General features: G+C 43.4%; 1 long non-coding RNA gene and 1 other non-coding gene across 2 annotated transcripts in view; both read left to right on the top strand.

The window, feature by feature from the left end:
- LOC140489145 (uncharacterized) overlaps window positions 1–22,573 on the top strand; it is a 323,165-nt gene that overhangs the window by 147,208 nt on the left and 153,384 nt on the right. The gene's annotated exons all lie outside the window — the stretch shown is intronic.
- Window positions 6,225–6,306, top strand: trnas-gcu (transfer RNA serine (anticodon GCU)). Its single transcript has one exon. It is a non-coding gene; the product is annotated as a tRNA-Ser (tRNA).

Below are 22,573 nucleotides of genomic sequence, written 5' to 3'. Positions count from 1 at the left end.
TACAGTCTGGGTGATGTGATGCAGTTGTACTGACCCATCTTCTGACATAATTTTCCACTTCACTTCAGTCCACCCAAACTTTGCGATCTGATACCATTCCCGTTGTTTAGATATTAAGCGCTCGTTTCAGATCCAGCCTGCCCTCACCCAAAATAAATGGAAAACTCAGTCACACTGTGATCACTGCAATCGAGGGGTATATTCACTCTAAGGTAATTGATAATTCCAAGGATAAAGTAAGGACTGCAGATGCTGGAGATCAGAGTTGGTAGTGTGATGCTATAAAAGCACAGGAGATCTGGTAGCACCCGAGGCGCAAGAGAATTCAGGTTTCAGGCTTAAACCCTTAATCTCGAATAAGGCATGTGAGTCGGGCTGAGAGATAAATATAAATGGTGTGGGGTTGAGGGGAAATAGCTGGAAAGCAATAGATAGATGAATAGGAGGGAGAAGAAATTAGGTCAGATATTGCAGTGATGGATTGGGCTGAGAGGGCCGTGGGGAGTTGAAGGCTTGGGCTTGGTGGAGGGGAAATGAGGTAACTGTTCAAATTCACATTTATCACGTGTGGTGTTAGGGTCCCAAGCCGGTAGGTGTAGTTTTCCTCCTCCAGGCGTTGGGTGGTATCGGTTTGGCAGTGGTGAGGTTCAAGACCTGGATGTCTTTGATGGGGTAGGAGGGGGAGTTGAAGTGTTCAGCCACAGGACGGTGAAGTTGGTGGGTGCGGGTGTCGCAGAGATGTTCTCTGAAATGATCTGCAAGAACGTTTCCTGTCTCCCTGATGTAGAGGAGACCACACTGGGCGCAACGGATTCAGTAGATGACATTGGTAGCTGTACAGGTGAATTTCTAATGGATGGGGAATGGTCCATTCTGGCCTTGGCTGAGGTGAGGGGAGTGGTGTGGGTGCTAGTTTCACTCTTCCTTTGGTGGCAGTGAAAGGTGCCGGGAGAGGGTTGTGGGCTGGTGGGGGGATGTGTGGACCTGAAGAATGGTTCATTAAGGGAATGGTCTTTACAGAATGTTGGCAGGGCTGGGCAGCGAAATATATCTCTGGTGGTGGTGTCTGTTTGGAGGTGGCATCAGTGGTAGAATATGATGCGTTTATGCGCAGTTTGATGGGGGTGTAAGGTGAGCACCAGGTGGTTCTGTCCTTGTTGCGTTGAGAGGCATGGCTTCAAGGGTGGTGGTGTGTGAAATGGAGGTGATGAACGTGAGGGCGCTGTCAACCACGTGGGAAGGCAATTTGTGATCGTGGAAGAAGGAGACCAACTGGCTCTTCCTGATCTGCAATTGGTCATCCTGGGAACAGATGTGCTGGAGGTGGAGGCATTGGGAATAAGGAATGGCGTTCTTACATGAGATAGGGTTGGAGGAGATGTAGTCTAGGTACATGTGGGAGTTGGTGGGCTTGTAGTATATGACTGTAATTAGTCAGTCGCCAGAGTCGCTGATGGAGAGGTCCAGGAAGATGGGTGAAGTTGCCAAGATGATCCGGATAAATTTGAGGTCGGAGTGGAAGGTGTTGGTAAAGTTGGTGAGCTATTCAACCTCCTCGTTGGAGCACCAAATGGTCCCAAACATTCATCAATGTAGCGGAGGAACAGGTGGAGGATGGTACCTGTGTAATTGCGAAATGATGAACAGTTCCGCGTATCTGACAAACAGGCAGGCATAGCTAGGTCTTATGCGGGTTTCGATGGAGGAAGTGGGAGAATTGGAAAGAGAAGTTGTTGATTGTGAGGACCAGTTAAGCCACGTGGATGAGGAAGTCAGTGGAAAGGTACTGGTTCGGATGGTGTGAGATTTCGAAATGGAAGGCTTGCAGACTTCTGTCATGGCAGATGGATTTGTGCAGGGACTGGATGTCCATGGTGAAGATGACGCGTTGGGGGCCAGGGAAACGAAATTCTTGGAGGAGGTGAAGTGCATAGAGGTATCACGAATGTAAGTGGGCATTTCCTGAACTGGGAAGAGAAGATTGTATCAAGGTAGGAAGAGATTATTCGGATGGAACAGGCTCAGGATGTGACAAGAGGTCGACGGGGGCAGTCAGATTTGTGAATCTTAGGAAGGAGGTAGAATCGGGGAGTGCGCGGTTCATGGACAATGAGGTTGAAGGTTGTGGATGGGAGATGCCCAGAGGTGATGAGATTGTGGATGGTCTGGGAGATGATAGTTTGGTGAGGGGAGGAGAGATTGTGATCGTGGTCTGTAGGAGGAGGTGCCTGCGAGTTGGCACCTGGCTTCAGCTTTGTTCCTCTGCCCGACTCACAAGCCTAATTCCTGATGAATGGCTTATGCCTAAATCGTCCATTCTCCTGCTCCACGAATGTTGCCTGACCTGCTGTGCTTTTCCAGTACAACACTCTCCACTCATTCATTATTACTTTCTCATTTCACACTACCAGATCCATGCTGTCTGTTTGATTCTAATGAACTCTGTTCTCATGGACTGCGACAAAATCTGCCAATCTGAAACAAAAACAGAAATTGCTGTAAAATCACAGGTGTGCTGGCAGCATCTGTGCAGATGAATCACAGTTAACGATTCACATCCATTGGGTCCGTCTCTCCACAGATCCTGCCAGACGTCCTGAAATATTCCAGCAACGTCTGTTTTTGTTTGATTTTCAACATCAGCAATTTTTTCATTTTAGTTTTCTTATTTTCTGCCAATATGATTTGGCTAAAGATTACGTTAAATGTTTTAAATATGACTGTGATGGAACAGCCAGATTCCACCAGCCGGCTTCTTTTATTTCACGTGACCAATGCCTTTCCACTTGGTCACCGCGCCCTACAGCTGCACTGCATATAAATTGACAAAATTGTGGCATTCTCTCGGATTGGTAATCAGGAGGAAGATTGATTGAAATTATTGAAAACTTAAGATAAACTGATAAATACGTGATATAAAACGGGAAACTGAAAGGGAAAGAGAGAACAGCGAATGATAATGTTTTGACAAAACTGAAATATAATTGCTCAAGATTCAGAAAGTGCTTTCATCCACAAACATACCATAATATGGAATGTAATTTTTGGGACAAACAATGCAAGCAGATTGCAAAATCTTAGTTTTAAAGTCTTGCTGCAACTGTTTTGGTTTTAATGAACGCACACATGGGATTCAGTGCTGCAATGCTCTGCTAAAATGGAAAATGAAATCCTTGCCTTTGAGGATACGTGGGCAATTTTCACTGATTCATCCCAGTAATGGCAGGACTGTCCTCTGGAAGCGTATGAGTAAATTCTTTCAATGTTCCATGGAGTTTCGACTGAGTGGTGAAGGGAATATCTCCATTCACTAATTAATCATTCAGTAGAATTCAACACAGGGACCCATGAAATGATGAACAAATTGAACAAGAACACGAACATTCGATACACAATAGCTACGAGAATTACTATGTGAAAACTGTTGATTTCAGATTCACGGTGGCCTTCATTGATAGCATTTACTGTCCAGAACCAGTCTGCACTGGAATGATGGGAGACACCCTATCAAGTATTTGAACTTCAGTCGCCTTTAGAAATAGCTGATACTGACTCAGGACATGGGGATTTAGAGATGTTGGCCTTACAAACCTTTCAGACATTCCGTGGAAGAAGAAAGGAAGACATAGAAAATTCTCGTCTCCATGGAGACGATGTTCATGAACTGATTAGATAGTAATTTACCTTATTGGAGTTTATAAATAGAGGCGTCATATTTAAAAAGCAAAGAGTTCATAGCGTAACTGTAAAATCTTTTGGTCACTCTCAGTGGGAACATTGTTTATAATCCTTGTCCTCATTCTTCACCAAAAACATGTGAAGGAGTTAGAAAGAGCACAGACGCTGTTTCCTGTATAGCAAGATATTAGAAAGCCAAGTGACGTTGTTTACTGGGACATAAAAATATCAGAAAGGATACAAACGGGATGATAGAAAGAATGAAGGAATTTATTCACGAGATTTGGAAATGCTGGAGCAGAAACACGCAAGTTTGATGTAAACAAATGAGATTTTCACATAACGCGAGGTTTGAATGAGTAAATCGGGGCAAGTCCCTCTTTCTAGTGAAAACCATTAGTGAATGATTAAGGAAAGTTTGGATGAGAGTTTCTTCCACTCAACAGAGTTATTAAAATCGTGAACGACTTTCCAGAAATAAAACGTAGAAGCTGATTTCACAGTGTTTTAAAAGATACACGAACAAACGTTCAAGGAGAGAATTTACCATTGAGTGAAAGTCAGTGTGGTTGCGTGACAATTTAGAATTTGTTGACTTCAGAAACAAAGATATTTCATGAACACGTACAACTGAATAAGACTGAGTATAAAAAGTTCATGGATTGGTAAGGTGTGGCGTATTATTCAATGTGAAACTCTGTAAATGGAGCTGATGTCGTAAAATAACTGCAGACGGAAGTGATATCCTAATGAGTAGGAATTGAATCGTCACTTGGAGACGCAACACCTACTTTAAAGATTTGACCACATTCACATGATGCTATGTATATTTCGTACATTCTTAACTCCACCCAAGAAATCCACCAAGAAGACTCTGTCCTTTTGTATTGTTAACCCTCTGTACTTCTCTGCAGCACACCATTTCAGATAAAATATGCTCAGACCAAAATTCAGTTCAATACAATATTCAAACGTCCTATGTGATTTCTTTTTTTTATTATTGCAATAACGTTTGTGAATTTGCAACAAACTCTGTAATATGAAACCAGTTCAATATCTATTTTCCCGGAATTTAACGCAGTGCACATGGGAAACGTTATTCATCTGCTGAAAAATCACCTTCGGCTCTCTCTACACACATGTCTCTTCACGTTTTAGACACTTGCAGTATATGTGTTGATCAAGGAGTCATTATCCAGAAAAGGTTGTTTCTCAATCCAAAAACACGAGTATTTTCCCATTAACTTGGCTTTGCTCAATATCACCTTCTGTCCGGATCCCTCAACACGACGACAAATTGAAGCTGCTCCATGTGAGGCTCAAAATTAAACCTTCGGCACTGCACAGCCCACTGTACTGGAACAGAGATACCGTGCACTGGTCACCTTCAGCACAGGAGCAACACATTAATGCTTACCTCCACATTCCTTGTTTTACCTGAACGTTTGGGAAACCGACTTTCTCTGATTCCATGGCTAGTAACGGGGATTATATGATCATCTTCACCAGTGGTTCTGTCCCCGAGTGAGGAAAGTGGTGAGGTACTTATTGTAAAGATGGGTAGATTGATGAAATGTACAATTTCATCTTTTGCCTTCACTAACCCATGAGTTTTTTATTTTGTTTTACAACTGTAGCAATCTTAAAATCTTCATCTTGAATAGGCTCAATGGCAGATCTCCATTGTGTCTCTGGCATCAAATTCCAAAATATAAACCCCCTCTGAATTCTTCCACCGCAGTCCACTGTTTGGGAAGTGTTCCTGTTGTGAGAAATCCACTTCCCCTTGTGTCACCTGCTGCTCCCTGCATGCGCACTGGCACTGCACTCATATTCCTTCTGACACTTGCTCACTGTATTGCTGTGATCATACAGTGACTTGGTGTCGCACGGCCCAGGAACATGATACAGATCAAGGTTTTTGCATTGTTGAGTTCAATTGTCAGTTTAGCCTTATTTTGGATTTTGAAATTGTCTGTTCTGTACATAAGTGCGTGTCAAAAACGTCTGAGCGGAAGTTAGGTGTTCCGAATAGTGTCATTGAGCACTGTGCACTCTCCTCCAGTCTGGAAAACAATTCCTCACAGGCAATTTAATACACAATAGATAACAGGTGCAGGTGTCGGCCATTCTGTCCTTCGAGCCAGCACCACCATTGATTATGATCATGGATGAACATCCTCAATCTGTATCCTGTTCCTGCCTTATTCCCATAACCCTTGATTCCACTATCCTTAAGAGCTCTATCCAACTCTTTATTGAAAGAACACCTCCTGCTGTCTCGGGTTCTTCATTCCGAAAGCTTCAAATCTTCACAGAATTCAACAGACCTTGTTACATATTCATTTCCTCATTTTTGTTCAGATCACTGTGTGCATAGTGTGACAGTGGGAGTGCACTTGCCCCACAACCCAGGGGTCAGACCATAGTCTTGGAACCGTACTGTGTTATTTATCATTTTACCAACACCAGGGAGAAATATCTGCTGCTCTGCATAATTTACCCAATTCAATTATTCATATGGTCATAGCCATCACAGCCTCTGTGATGAGGTGGCCGAGAAGTTAAGGCGATGGACTGCTAATCCATTGTGCTCTGCACGTGTGGGTTCGAATCCCGCTCTTGTCGCTGTCATCAACGGCATTTTCGTGGTGCTGTTTTCAGATGATCACAACTGTCATATTGATACTGGAACGCTAATGATCAGTTTATACGCATTTACACTATTACAAAATTTCAAAGAATGGTTTGAGTCTGTTGACTAAACTGTATTGAAATGTAGGTTGCATTGGATAATGAAAGGGAGCGCGGTTTCCTTTTGCAAATCAAGTTGCTGTGAACGTTTTTTAGTATGAAAGACATCCAGGAAAATCAAATAACGAGAGCTGCGAAGTGCATGTTTATGCAAAGGAATTCTTAATGAACGTTTTGTCAGATGAAATCTGAAGGAGATTGAATAGAAGTAATTCATCCTGGTGAGAAGAGCACAGCGAGACAGCACAAAATGATAGCGATATTTCAAAGGGGCAGGGCGTGGGTGTAGGGGCACTGAGAACTGGCTGTAAATGCACAGTGGAGAATTGCCGCTGTGGGTGCCGTGCATGGGCACGGAAAGACTTACATATTGGTCTCGCCCTCGCCCCTTGCTCTCGCCATTGATGAATGCTGGACATAAGGCACAGATAAACACAAGATGTGGGAAGCAAGCTCCCTCTCGTTATGCACACACTGGATGCATCACATTGAACTATGAACAACTGGAGAAATCAGCATGTTACCTTTAGGGAGGGAAACTAAACTGTGGATCAATAACTTCAGATTCATGCAATATAAACATGAAAAATGATTTAAAATGTAGGGGGTAGGTTTGCTTGCTCAGCTGTAGCTTTGATATCCAGACATTTCATTACTTGGCTAGGTAACATCATCATCAGTGGCAACCTCCAAGTAAAGCGAAGCTGTTGTCTCCTGCTTTCTATTTATATCTTTCTCCTCGATGGGGTTCCTGGGGTTTGTGGTGATGTCATTTCCTGTTCGTTTTCTGAGGGGTTGATAGATGGCATCGAGATCTATGTGTTTGTTTATGGCGTTGTGGTTGGAGTGCCAGGCCTCTATGAATTCTCGGGCGTGTCTTTGATTAGCCTGTCCCAGGATAGATGTGTTGTCCCAGTCGAAATGGTGGTATTTTTAATCCGTGTGTAGGGCTACGAGGGAGAGAAGGTCGTGTCTTTTTTTGGCTAGCATGGAGTTTTGTAGATGACGTTGGTTTTGTCTGTGGATTGTTCTGGTTCTTTTAAGTTTGTTAGTTTTTGTTTGAGAGTGTTGGTGGGTTTGTGTGCTACTAGGATTCCGAGGGGTCTTAGTAGTCTGGCTGTCATGTCTGAAACTTCTTTGATGTATGGTAAGGTACTTATGGTTTCTGGCTGTGTTTGGTCTGCTTGTCGTGGTTTGTTCTTGAGGAATGTGTGGACTGTATTTTTTTAGGTATCTGTTCTTCTCGAATACATTGTAAAGGTGGTTTTCCTCTGTTTTCCGAAGTTCGTCTGTGCTGCAGTGTGTGGTGGCTCGTTGGAATACTGTTCTGACGCAGCTTCGTTTGTGTATGATGGGATGGTTACTGGTGCAGTTAAGTATTTGGTCAGTGTTTGTCGCTTTTCTGTATGCAAAGGTTTGTAGTTCTCTGTTGTCCTTTCTTTCTACTGTGTCTTTCAGGAATGCGAGTTCGTTGTCGGTTTCTTCCTCCTTGTTGAACTTTATGCCTGTGAGAGTGTTGTTGATGATGTTAAATGTCTTTACTATCTTGTTTCGTTTTGTGATGACAAAGGTGTCATCTGCGTAGCGGACCCAGATTTTGGTTTGATTGTTGCTAGGGCTGTTTGTTCTAGTCTTTGCATTACCGCTTCTGCTATGAATCCTGATAGCGGAGATCCCATGGATGGGCCATTGGGGGTTTGTTTGTCGACTATGTTGTTGAAAGTGAAGTGGGTGGTGAGGCACAGGTCCACAAGCTTCATGATGTTTTCGTTGGTAATGTGATTGATGGTGGTTGGTGTGTGTGATGGTCTCTTGTAAAAGTGTGTTTCCTTTGCCAGGTCGATGTTGATGAAGGTGAACAGTGCCATTATGTCGAATGAGACCATTGCTTCCCCTTCCTCTACTTTGGTGTTTTTGATGATTTTTAGGAATTCCTGGGTGGAGTGGATGGAGTGCTGTGACTCTTCTATGAGGTATTTCAGTCTTTCGTGTAGTTCTTTGTCCAGTCTGTAAGTTGGTGTTCCGGGTAATGACACTATGGGTCTGAGGGGGCTCCTGGTTTATGGATTTTTGGTAGTCCAGTTCGACTTGGCCAACACATTGATACTGGGACAGTCTAAACAAAGACATGCTCGAGAATTCCCGAGGTCTGGCACTCCAACAACAATGCCATAAACAAACACATCTATCAACCCCGCAGAAAACAAACCGGAAATGACATCACCACAAACCCAGGAACCCCATCCAGGAGAAAGGTATAAATAGAAAGCAAGAGACAACAGCTTCGCTTCACTTGAAGATCGCCACTGATGATGTTACCTAGCCAGGTAATGAAACGTCTGGATATCAAACCTACAGCTCAGCGAGCAAACCTACACCTTAAACCTCAACCTGAGCTACAAACCTTCACAAACCCTGCGATTTAAAGTGTCTTTCTACGCATATCATTAATAGACTATTCGTTATAATACCCGTCTGGTTGAAAGAAGAAGACATCACATTTCAAGATAGATGACAACGTTACCAATTTTGTTTTGAAATTGAGATTTATTTGATCATTTTACACAGTGAACAAGTTCATTTTAAAAAATGCAAACCACAATCTCTCACCTGGAATAAAAGTGTGATTTCAATATAAACATTGTCCTTGCTAACTCGCAGTTACTCAACATGAAAAATAGGATGTAATGTTTATTAAGCATAGATCAATTAGCACCATTATCTTACTTCGGATTGACTGCAGTATGCACATGCTAAATAAGGTTTAAGAAAGAATAACTTTTGGAAATAATGGTTCGGTGGTGACTAAAAATAATATTAGCTTCTCATGATGTGGATATTCCACCAATGGCTCCAGAGGTGGAAATGTTCAGTGGGCAGTATTTCTATGATGGTATGGACGTATGTGAGCTGCCAGGGATGGGAGCTCCCACTTCATCTGGAGCAGCGTCTTTTGACGTGGACCAGGCAGCATTGTAGCATCATTCTAGGAGTTCCAACCACACCTGGAGCAGCGTCCATTGACATGGAGCAGCAGGGAGCATTGACACATCCGAATGCAAGATCTAACCTTTTTTGGAGCAGCTTCAGTTGGCCTGGAGCAGGGAGCTTTGGGAGATCATTCTGGGAGCTCCACTCTCACCTGGAGCAGCCTTTAATGACATGTAGCAGCAGGTAGCATTGGGACATCAGAGTGATAGATCCAGCCTCAACTGGACCACTTCTATTGACATGGAGGAGGGAACATTGGAACATCAGACTGGGAGCTCCAACCTCACAAGGATCAGCGTTTAATGACATTTAGCAGCTGGGCGCATTGGGACATCAGAGTGGTAGGTCTAACCTGAACTGCTCCACTTCTACTGACATGGAGCAGGGAGCATTATGACATCAGACTGGGCGCTCCAACTTCAAGTAGAACCGCTTCTATTGACATGGAGCAGCAAGGAGCATTGGAACGTCAGGTTGGGAGCTCCAACATCACCTGGATCAGCTTGCATTTACATGGAAGAGGAGGGAGGATTGGGACGTTAGGCTGGGGGAAAGGATATTCAACTATTTTAATCTAAAGTAAAATATGTTTCAACACCTCAGATGTTAATTGATTTACGAAGAATCTTTCCCGGGAAAATAATTAATTCGTTAGATAGTAAAGACAAGTCCTGAAAATATTCAACTCAGGAAAACGCATTGGTACAGAGAGAAATGGGAGTGATGTTTCATGTCTTTGTCCTTTCATTTCTGGCAGTCTCTGCACTGGATTACATCACCGGAAGGACGTTTTCACTCATTTCCAGCAAATACCGACAGGTCATTAACGTAATCTAATGCTGAAAATTAACGGGAATATGCGATGTTATGATTAGGCTGGAGATTACTTCAAATTTTGGTGAAAACGTAGCAAAGTCAGTTGCAATTTCCAAGATCAGCAGTGACCTCATTGATTGGCTGATCAGATTGTGAATGGTCGTTTTTCTGAGTACAATTTGAAGTGAATCAATGATGTTGATTATCTTTGTTCTTTGTTCGCCTTGTGACTGTTACTGCTATTGCTCATGTCCTTGTTAACACCACAGCTCTGCAGCGTGTAAAACCTCAGCTGTGCATCTGGCCAGTGGCACAACCATTCGTATAGCTGGCAACGCATCAGGCGGTTGTAAGTTCAACTTTTACTTTGCGCAAGCGCATTATGGCGATTCATCACACATCCAACCTACTCATTTTTGTTATGGTGAGGTGGGTAATATTTGAAATTTTCATCTCCACGAACGAAAATTCTTTCACTGTCTTCGATCAGTTAAACATTGCCAAGAGCTATCAGAGTAAAAATCACACAGCACCAGATTGTATTGAACAGACATATTTGGAAGCACCAGTGTTCCATGCACTGTTTCTTCATCATGTGTTTGTCACCTCTTGGAATCTAAAATTTCTTTGTGTGATTATTAAATGTATCCACCCCAGTCCAACACCAACACCTCCAAGTCATGGGGACCGTCGACACCACGAACGGTCGGTTAAAGTCCAGATGATCTTCCAAAAGATCGCGCATATTGACGTACACACCAGGTTTCTGCAGAAAAACACCCACCTGATGAAGGAGCGACTCTCCAAAAGCTAGTGCTTCCAAATAAACCTGCTGGGCTCTGCCCTGATATTGTGTAATTTTTAACTTTGTCTACTCAACTCAAACACTGGCACTTCCATATCATAGACAACGTCAGTCATGTCCCACCGTTGTCAGAGAAGGCAATCTTGGAATAGCCCCACACATTGCTCATGGGTACATTTCGTTTTCAAAACCAACGCAATCAATCGCTGCAGCTTCTATGGATAAAAAGCAGAGAAAAGAAATAGCTGAGACTCAGTTTTGACGATATTTTGAAACTCTTTGGGAAGTGGAATCAGAGGAGAATGAAGGATTAACTGTCCGACTGTGCAGAGAGAGGGAATGCACTTTTCCCTTCTTTGAAGAGCTGGGGTATTGACTGATCAAAGGCATGAAACAGATTCCTGGTAAAGCTGCACTCTCTGCATCAGGATCAAGAAGTCCTGATTTCCTGAACGGTACTGAAAACCAGGCAACTCAGATAAAGCGCTGAATACTAACCACTGGACCGCCAGGGATGAGGGCAGAAGCATTTGCACCGTTTCTTCATAACACCGTTTTTGGAATTATGTCACTGCAGATATGTTTCCCCTCAAAAATGATTGAATTATCGAGTGTTTACAGCGCAGAAATGGGTCCCTTCATCTCATTTCCCAGCACTTGGTCTGTAACCTTGTAAACTCTGACGTTTCACCTGAATGCTAATTTCTCTGTAACGTTTTAATCTCGTAAAACACAATAAATGGAATTAAAATTTGAGATGCGAACTGAAGCCCATTTTTACCCATAGACCGAAGCACGCAGACACATTTCCCCAAGTGTGTCACAGGCCTCGGGAGAAAACAAGCAGAAAGTAAGATTTCACCGACTTGTCTGATGTTGTCCCATTTCAGAGTTCAACACCAATGTCTGGTTACAGCAAAGAAAGGAAGTATTCAGCCCCTCCCGTCCCAGTGTTCCTTGCCCATTTGAGTGGAAGCAGCGGCTGAGTAAAAACGAACCCGGAAGACTACAGCTAAGGTATGACAGTTTGTTTTAAAATTACTTACCTTCACAGAAAGAGCGGGAGCAGCAGAGGAAATGATAGCTACCAGAGGGGCAGCCGGAAAGGAAAGCAGTGAGTATACAAATCAGGAAGGCGGCTAAACCTGAGATTCTACACTGGTATATCCCCCACCCACCCTCCTTTCTAACCTCCTTAACTACACTGTTCTTTTTTAAGGTAAGGATTTTCTATTTCATTACCAGTGACTGGTTAAAAATTTACTTTGTTTGTATATATATATATTAATTCGTTATTAGGGAAAGACTATAGCAGAGAGGTATCAGAAAGTATTCTATCTCAAACTTGTACGAAGTAAATAAGTAATTAATTAACTTAGCAGAGATGGCTGGGCAGGTGATGTGCTGTAGCTGTATGATGTGGGAGCTGGCTGATCCCATTGTGAATGGCAGTGACCACATCTGCAGCAAGTGTTGGTTGCTGGAAGAACTCCGGATCAGAGTTGCTGATCTGGAATCTGAGTTTCAAACACTGTGGCACATCCGGAAGGGGGAGAGTTACCTGGACGCTTTGTTTCAGGAGGCAGTCACACCTGGGAGATTAAGTAATTCACATTCAGCTAGTGATCAGGCTCATCTGAGAGTGACTGTATGTGAGGCAGGTAGGGGGAACCTGAGTTCAGGAGTGGAGGAGCCACAGCCCTTGGCCTTTTCCAACAGGTAAGAGATTCTTGCTCCCTGTTTGGATGAGGAAAAGGGCTCTGGACAGGATGAACCAACTGACTAAGGCACCATGGTGCAGAAGGCCATTCAAGAGGGGGGAGTTAATAGGCAAGTAGTTGTTATAGGGGATTCTATAATTAGGGGGAACAGATAGTATCCTTTGCAAGCCGGATCGGGAGTCTCGCAAGTTGTGTTGCTTGCCCGGTGCCAGGGTGCAGGACATCACCAATCGGCTTAAAAGGATATTGGAGCGGGAGTGGGAGGATCCAGTTGTTGTGGTCCACGTTGGTACTAACAACATAGTCAAGACTAGGGTGGAGGACCTGTTTGGGGATTACGAAGCACTGGGCAGGAAATTGAAGCACAGGTCCTCAAGGTTCATAATCTCCGGTTTATTGCCCGAGCCACGTGCCAATTGGCATTGGGACAAGAAAATTAGGCAAGTAAACACGTGGCTAAGGGATTTGTGTGGGAAATAGGGATTCCACTTCATGGGGCATTGGGATCAGTTTTGGAACGGGGGGGGATCTGTACCGTTGGGACGGTCTCCACCTGAACCGATCAGGTACCAATGTTCTAGCGAAGAGGATAAATAGGGTGGTCAGTAGGACTTTAAACTTCTGAGTTGGGGGGAAGTGAAAATGAAAGCAACAGGGAGTATGGCATTAAATGGAAAGATCAGCAGCAGGACAGCATGTGTCCAGGTGGATTTAAAATTGAGGCAGACTGGGAATGCAGAAAAGAGCAAGGATAACTTAGGACATCATATGAATTCCAATATCTCTAATGATAAGAAAGTTAGCATTAAGGCACTTTACCTGAATGCTCGTAGCATTCATAACAAAGCAGATGAACTAATGGCACACATCATAGTGAATGATTATGATTTGGTAGCCATCAGACAGACTTGGTTTCAGGGGGGTCAGGACTGGCAGATAAACCTCCAAGGATTTTCAACTTATCGAAAAGAGAGGGAGGTCGGCAGAGGGGGTGGGGTTTCCTTGTTAATTAAGAACAAAATTAAATCTATGGCACTGAATGACATAGCGTCAGATGATGTGGAGTCTGTGTGGGTGGAATTGAGGAACGCAAAGGCAAAAAGACAGAATTGGAGTTGTGTACAGACCTCCTAACAGTGGTCAGGACCAGGGACGCAACATGTACAGGGAAATAGAGAAGGCATGTCAGAAAGGCAAGGTCACGGTGATCATAGGAGACTTCAATATGCAGGTGGACTGAGTAAATAATGTTGCCAGTGGATCCAAAAAAAAAGGGGAATTCATGGAATGCTTACAGGATGGCTTTTTGGAACACTTGTCATGGAGCCCACAAGGGAACAGGCTATTCTGGACCCAGTGCTTTGCAATGAACCAGACTTTATAACAGATCTTAAAGTAAAGGAACCCTTAGGAAGCAGCGATCATAATATGGTAGAGTTCAGTCTGGAGTTTGAAAGAGAGAAGGCAAAATGGGATGTAATGGTGTTACAGTTAAATAAAGGCAATTATGAGGGCATGAGAGAGGAACTGACAAAAATAGCCTGGAAGTAGAGGCTAGCGGGGAAGACAGTAGAGCACAAATGACAGGAGTTTGTGGGTATAATTGAGGACACTCTACAGACGTTCATCCCCAAGAAAAGAAAGATTATCCGGGGAGGGATTAGACAGCCATGGCTGACAAAGGAAGTCAGGAAATGTACTAAAGAAAAGGAGATCCTATAAAGAGGCCAAGAGCACTGGGAAATCAAAAGATTGGGAAGGCTACAAAAACAAACAGGATAACAAAGAGAGAAATAAGGAAGGAGAGGATCAAATATGAAGGTAGGCTAGCCAGTAATATTAGAAATGATAGTAAAAGTTTCTTTCAATACATAAGAAACAAACGACAGGCACAAGTAGACTTTGGGTCACTTCAAACTGATGCTGGAAGCCTCGTGATGGGAGAAAAGGAAATAGCAGGAGAACATAACAAATACTTTGCGTCAGTTTTCACAGTGAAAGACATGAGTAATATCACAACAATTCAAGGGAGTCAGGGGGCTGAGTTGAGTATGGTTGCCATTACTAAAGAGAGAGTGCTAGAAAAGCTAAAAAGTCTTAAAATTGATAAATCTCCTGGCCCCAATGGGATACATCCGAGAGTTCTGAGAGTGGTGGCTGAGGAAATAGCGGAGGCATTGGTTGAGACCTTTCAAGAGTCACTGGAGTCAGGGAAAGTCCCGGATGATTGGAAGATCGCTGTTGTCACCCCCTTGTTCAAGAATGGATCAAGACAAAAGATGGAAAATTATAGGCCAATTAGCCTAACCTTGGCTGTTGGTAAAATTCTAGAATACATCATTAAGGATGAGGTTTCTAAATTCTTAGAGCAGAGTCTGATTAGAATAAGTCAACATGGGTTTAGTAAGGGGACGTCATGCCTGACAAACCTGTTGGAATTCTTTGAAGAGGTGACAATTGGGTTAGATCCGGGAAAACCAGTGGATGTGGTCTATCTAGACTTCCAAAAGGCCTTTGATAAGGTGCCAAACGGGAACCTGCTGAGCAAGGTGAGGACTCATGGTGTTGTGGGGAGCTACTGGGATAGATTGAGGATTGGCTGTCTGACAGAAGGCAGAGAGTTGGGATAAAAGGTTCTTTTTTGGAATGGCAGCTGGTGACGAGCGGTGTCCCGCAGGGTTCAGTGTTGGGGCCACAGCTGTTCGCATTATATATTAATGATCTGGATGAAGGGACTGGGGGCATTCTAGCGAAGTTTACAACGAATCGAAATTAGGTGGACAGGCAGGTTTTACTGAGGAGAAGTGGGGAGGCTACAGAATGATCTAGGCAGTTTGGGAGAGTGGTCCAGGAAATGGCTGATGGAATTCCACGTGAACAAATGCGAGGTCTTGCACTTTGGCAAAAAGAATAAAAACATAGATTACTTTCTAAACGGTGAGAAAATTCGTAAAGCCAAAGTACAAAGGGATCCGGGAGCGCAAGTCGAGGATTCACTAAAGGTCAACATGCAGGTTGAGTCCGTGATTAAGAAAGCGAATGCAATGTTGTCACTTATCTCAAGAGGGTTGGAATATAAAAGCACCGTTGTGCTACTGAGACTTTATAAAGCTCTGGTTAGGCCTCATTTGGAGTACTGTGTCCAGTTTTGATCCCCACACCTCAGGAAGGACATAATGGCACTGGAACGTGTCCAGCGGAGATTCACACGGATGATCCCTGGAATGGTTGGTCTAAAATGAGGAATGGCTGAGGATCCTGGGATTGTATTTCTTGGAGTTTAGAAGATTAAGGGGAGACTTAATAGAGACGTACAAGATAATGCAGGGTTGGAAAGGGTGGACGCTTGAAATTGTTTCCCTTAGGCGAAGAGACTAGGACCCGTGGACACAGCCTTAAAATTCGAGGGGGTAAATTTAGAACAGAAATGCGGAGACATTTCTTCAGCCAGAGAGTGGTGGGCCTGTGGAATTCATTGCCGCAGAGTGCAGTGGAGGCCAGGACGCTAAATGTCTTCAAGCCAAATATTTATAGATTCTTGTTGTCTCGAGGAATTTAGGGTTACGGGGAGAATGCTAGTAAGTGGATATGAAATGCCCATCAGCCATGATTGAATGGCAGAGTGGAATCGATGGGCCGAATGGCCTTACTTCCACTCCTATGTCTTATGGGCTTATGGTCTTATGGCCTATTGTTTCCCCATTGCTCTGTAGTTTATACTGCCTTCCCTCTTTCTTGCTGCCAAACTTGATCACTGCTCACGCCCGCTATTTCCTGTCCTGCCAAACGGTTTGTCTCAAGTTCTTGGAATGAAAAACAGGAATGGCCTATTTCAAGCCCTTTTCTAGTTTACAAGGACAGTGTTATCACCACTGAGCAAGCACAGTGCCAGCTCAGAGAGAAGGTCTCATTCTTTAGAAACTGAAATGCAAAGATGATTGGATAGCCTCAGTATTGTAAACCAACTAACAAGACCGGAATAGGGCCGAGGGGATCACGCACAGAAGGATTGGAGAATAGAATGGCGAATCTCATGATGTCCAGGGTGATGTTAACAGAAATCTTCCCTGGTAGTATAGTGATGAGGATTCAGTGATTTCACTGTCATGTCTTGTTAAAGGTTAACGTTTACAGTAATCAATATGAAATACTGCCTAATATTTCGAAGCAGAATGATGTGCAGCAGACAGAATAGTTTCCCTGTATTACCTAATAAGAGAGCTCAGAAGAGCCAGGAGGAGACATTAGAAGTTGTTGGCGGATCGGATCAGGGTTAACCCCAAGACTTTCCATAGGTATGTCAGGAATAAAAGAATGACGAGAGTTAAATTAGAGCCAATCAAGAATAATAGTGGGAAGTTGTGTGTGGAGTCAGCGGAGAGATGGGAAACACTAAATAAATATTTTTTGACAGTGTGCACTACAGAAAATGAAAATGTTGGCGAGGAAGATACAGAGGTACTTGCATCGAGACTCGAAGAGATTGAGGTACACAAGGAAGAAAGTATTAGAAATATTGCAGAGTGTGAAAATAGACAGGTCCTCTGGGCCGGATGGGATCTATCCGAGGATCCTCTGGGAAGCAAAGGAAGAGATAGCCGAGTCTGTGCCATTGATCTAAAAATCATCATTGTCTACAGGAATAGTGCCTGAGGACTGGAGGATAGCAAATGTGGTTCCCTTGTTCAAGAAGGGGAGTAGAGATAACCTGGTAATTACAGACCAGTGAGTCTCACTTCAGTTGTTGGTAAAGTGTTGGAAAAGGTTTAAAGAGATAGGAATTATAACAATCTAGAAAAGAATAATCTGATCAGGGACAGTCAGCACGGTTTTGTAAAGGGTAGGTCGTGCCTCACGAATCTTATGAGGTTTTTGACAAAGTGACCAAACAGGTGATGAGAGTAATCCGGTTGATGTGCTGTATAGGGATTTCAGCAAGGTGCTCGATAATGGTCCCCCAGTAGGCTATTATACAAAATGCAGAGGAATGGGATTGTGGGAGACACAGCAGTTTGAATCAGTAATTGGCTCGCTGAAAAAAAAAACAGAGTGTTGTAGTTGATGCAATATGTTCATCTTGGTGTCCAGTTACGAGCAGCATTCCGCAAGGGTCGATGTTGGGTGCACTGCTATTCGTCATTTTTATAAATAACCTGGATGAGGGCTTAGAAGGGTGGGTTAGTAAATTTGCAGACAACACTACGGTCGGTGGAGTTGTGGATCGTGACGAAGGATGTAGGAGGTTGCAGAGAGACAGAGATAAGCTGCAGTTCTGGGCTGAGAGGTGGCAAATGGAGTTTAATGTGGACAAGTGTGAGGTGATTCACTTTGGCCGGAGTAATCGGAATGCAAAGTACTGGGCTAATGGTAAGATTCTTGGGAGTGCAGATGAGCAGAGAGATCTCGGTATCCATATACACAGATCCCTGAAAGTTGCCACCCAGCTTGACACAGTTGTTAAGAACGAAAACAGTGTTTTGGCCTTTATTAATAGAGGGATTGAGTTCTGGAATCAGAAGGTTATGCTGCAGCTGTACGGCCACATTTGGAGTATTGCGAACCGTTCTGGTCACCGCATTATAAGAAGGATTTTGACGCTTTGGAAAGGGTGCAGAGGGGATTTTTTAGCATGTTGCCTGGTATGGAAGGAATGAATTACGAGGAAAGACTGAGGGCCTTGAGGCTGTACTCGTTGGAGAGAAGACTGAGAGGTGACTTAGTAGAGACATACAAGATAATCAGAGGTTTAGATAGGGTGGACAGGGAGAGTCTTTTTCCAAGTATGGCGACGGCAAACACGAGGGTCACAACTTTAAAGTGAGGGGAGATAGGTATAAGACAGATGTCAGAGGTAGCTTCTTTACTCAGAGAGTAGTTAGGTATTGGAATGCTTTGCCTGTAACGGTGGTAGATTCACCAAGTTTAAGTGCATTTAAGTCGTCAATGGAGAGGCATTTGGACGTACATGGAACAGTGTAGATGGGATGGGCTTCAGATTAGTATCACAGGGCGGCGCAACATTGAGGGCCGAAGGGCCTGTACTGCGCTGTAATGTTCTATGTTTTATATGCTACAGTTCCACATCAGCAATGTCATCTGCAATTGCCTGACGATCAATTTGTTTAAAACAAGAACGGAGGAGGCGTCAGGAAAACGGAAGGGGAATACTGGTTTGTGAGAGTTAACTACATGCCTCGTGGAGCCAGGTTCAATGTAGATAATGAATATCGGTTTTCCTGTTTACCTTGGTATACTGTTCACTGCAGATCAGTTACCCAATATCGTCTGCCCTTTGTGTGTTGTTCTTTGTACATTTCACATCGGTTCAGTGCCCCGGGGGATCACGCTTTTTTAAATTTGGCACATTTTACTGAGGTCGGTTTTGCAGCATCATATTGAGGCCAACAAGTTTAGGAACAGATAGACACCATTCAGACCATCAAGTCTACTCCGCTATTGAATGATTTCATATCTGATCTGATAACCTTGAACTGCACTTTCTTGCCTTTCTCCATAACGCTTGATGTCTTTGCAGTTTGAAGATCTGCCGATCTCAGCCTCATTACACATAATGACACTTCCGCAACAGCCTTCTGCTACAAGAAAGTCCACTGATACAGAACTGTCTGAGAGAATAAATGCTTCTTGGTCTCTATTTTAATTGTGAGATCCGCATTCTAATACGAAGTTAAAAATCGCACAACACCATGTCATAGTCCAACCGGTTTAATAGAAGCAATAGCGTTTGGAGAGCTGCTCCTTCATCAGGTGGCTGTGGAGTACACAGTGGTAAGATACAGAATGTATAGCGAAAGGTTACAGTGTAATGTCACTGAAATTAGACATTGGAAAAATACCTTGATTGCTTGATAAGTCTTCCATCTGTTAGAATGACTATGTTAGGTTCATTTCTTTCTTATGTAAATCGGAAAACTTTATTTTAACATTTACGTTCTCAGGTGGACTTTACCAATTAGTGTCATCACAGATAATAGGTTGAAGGTGTTCGTCCCTGTATTCTGCGTACATGCCATAATATTTAGACTGACGCTAATCTAAAAAAAAACAACATCGCAGGCAAGAATGCCCTTAAGACATGGTACATTGGCAAAGCTGAGCACAGGCGACAACAACGGAATGGGCGATGCACATCAATCAACAGACAGGTGTGCCCCTTCCCAGTTGGAGAGCACTTCAGTGATGCAGGACATTCGATCTCGGATCTTCGGGTGACAATCCTCCAAGGCGGTCTTCGGAACAGGCAGCAGCTAAAAGTGCCCCCACAGAGACTGATAGCTAACTTCGGTACCCATGGTCATTGGGTTCATGTCACAGTACAGGTGATACCATTGCCCTATCTACAAACAGAGACCCTCCTCCACACACACACACACACACACACACACACACACACACACACACTCACACACACACACACACACACACACACACACACACATTTACGTGAGTGGGGTGAATTTGTACTTGCAGAGTTACATTGTACTTTGCTGAAAAACTGCACGAATCCATGTAAGACTCTAGCAACTCATTTTTATAAATTAGAATCATTCTAAACATTATGGAACAGACAGCAGCACGGGGGGTGGGGGGGCAGACACCAGTTGTTCAACTTCACCTGAGAATGAAACTTTAAAATAAAAAAGTTTTGCACTTTACATATGAAGGAAGTGAAGCTAACATCGACATTCTAACAGATCGGCGACTTAGCAAACAATCACGGTATTTTTCAATGTACAATTTCAGTTACACCACACTGTAAACATATGTTATAAATTCTGTGACTTACAACTGTGGACTCCACAATCACCTGATGAATGAGCAGTGGTCCGAAAGCTAGTACTTCCAAGTAAACCTGGGGTTCTATGATATTCAAATTTGCATACCCCAGTCCAAAACTGGCATCTCCAAGTCATTTGATACGAGGTGCTCTGGCAACAGAACCAAACTTTCTGCATCCAACTTATTAAATCCTTGAAAATAGCTATGTTTCAATAAGGATCATTTTGTAGTACTGAGTCTGAGCAGGCAAAGGCAACTGATTTCAGCGTTTCTTCCCATTTGATTTCATCTCCGATATGAAATTCTCACTGACTCTGACAGAACTGATACCTTTGCTGTTTTGTAATGTCAGGAACTCATGTTCAATTTAAGATTTCCATAAGGAACAACAATTTTTTTTTCCCTGACTGGAAATCAACATTGGGAAATACCAGTGAGACAGCTGCATTTCAGCACGTTCGCACCAAGGACGACATGTGCAATGCTTGGAACTTTTCTTGATGACTTTGTTTTTTGCCTATTTTGTTCAGGTGAAAAATGACAGTTTTTGAGTTTTTAAAAGCATGGCCAATGGTACTTCAGCCTATTGCATCATGATCAGTTATCAAACATCTGGCTTGGAAACACAGTTTCCCAGACGTGACCCATCGCCTGGTGTGTTCTAACATTGCAACTCTTAGTTAAATTGTTCAATCTCTTAAGGGCTTGAGTGGAACAAAAAACATCGCTGTGAACTAACAGTTCTGAGGAGCATTTTGTCAGTTTTCCTCATGATGCTGCGGAAAATGTTTCTGCGCTGACATCTAAATTGATTTACCCTTTTTCTTCCTCAGCTTCCTGGTAATGTTAAAGTTCGATGAATAAAACCTGGAATGAATGCCTGATCTCAGGAACAGTGGACATGTGTTTAATTTCCTGCAATCCCATTCATGAATTTCGCTTATATAGGGGATGCTACCATCTTTACCCAATCCTGGCTACTTGTGTCTCCAGGACCTGAACAAAATAGCTGACCCTTCATCCGAGAACGACGACCGTGTGGGAAAGCAGGCCATTCGGCCCTTCCAGTCGACACCATCCCTCTGAAGCACATCCGATCAGACACACACTCCATACCTATTCCGTTCCCCTTCATTTCCCATGGCTGATCCCAGTAACCCGCACACCTTCAGAATGTGGGAGGAAACTCACACAAGCAAAGAGAGAATGTGCAAACTGCACACAGTCACACGAGACTGGGATCGAATCCATGTCTTCTGTGCAGCGAGGCAGCAGCGAATCAGGAAGAACAACAAATGCTGTCCTGACCAGCGACATCCACACCCTGTGGGTTTATCAGGAAGAATAAAAACATATTCACAACATGGACAACGGGACTTGCGTCTGCATGGACATGATTTGAACCAATCGTTCATCCTGGGTATATACAAGGCACCGATATCACAGAGAAACCAGGGCAATACGGGATTCAATTACCTGCTGAAGTGGAAAATCATCTACTCAGTCAAACTGGGGACAGACTATTCAACAATCCCGCGTGTGGGAAGGGCTCAATGAGCAGAAGAACCTCCAGAGTAACCAGCAAGATTACATATCCCAGAAGGAGATCAATTAAACTGTCAATGCTGCTGTTGATTCGAACCAGCTGCCAGTTTCATAGCGTCAAAGTCATAGACTCAAACAGCATGAAAACAGGCCTTTTACTCCTACCAGCTCATACTGAACATAATGCCAAACTAAACGAGTCGCATCTGACGGCTCTTGTAACTGCTGAGGGTTAATAATGCCCTTGTGATATTATTGCTGCATTGTTAATATGAATGTCCAGATATAACTCTGAACACGGGTTCAAACCCTGGCATGGCAGATGCTGGAATTTTATTTAAATAAATACCTAGAGTCGAATGATGATGCTGAATCAGTAGATCTGATTCATTAATGCCTGATAGGGAAGGAAACTGCCATACCTATCTGGTCTGGCTGGTATGTGACTCCAGATCCATAATAT

The sequence above is a fragment of the Chiloscyllium punctatum genome, chromosome 18 (genome assembly GCF_047496795.1).
Source record: "Chiloscyllium punctatum isolate Juve2018m chromosome 18, sChiPun1.3, whole genome shotgun sequence".
NCBI classification, from domain to species: Eukaryota; Metazoa; Chordata; class Chondrichthyes; order Orectolobiformes; family Hemiscylliidae; genus Chiloscyllium; species Chiloscyllium punctatum.
The sequence above is the reverse complement of the archived record's forward strand: the minus strand, read 5'-3'. Positions and strand labels throughout refer to the sequence as shown.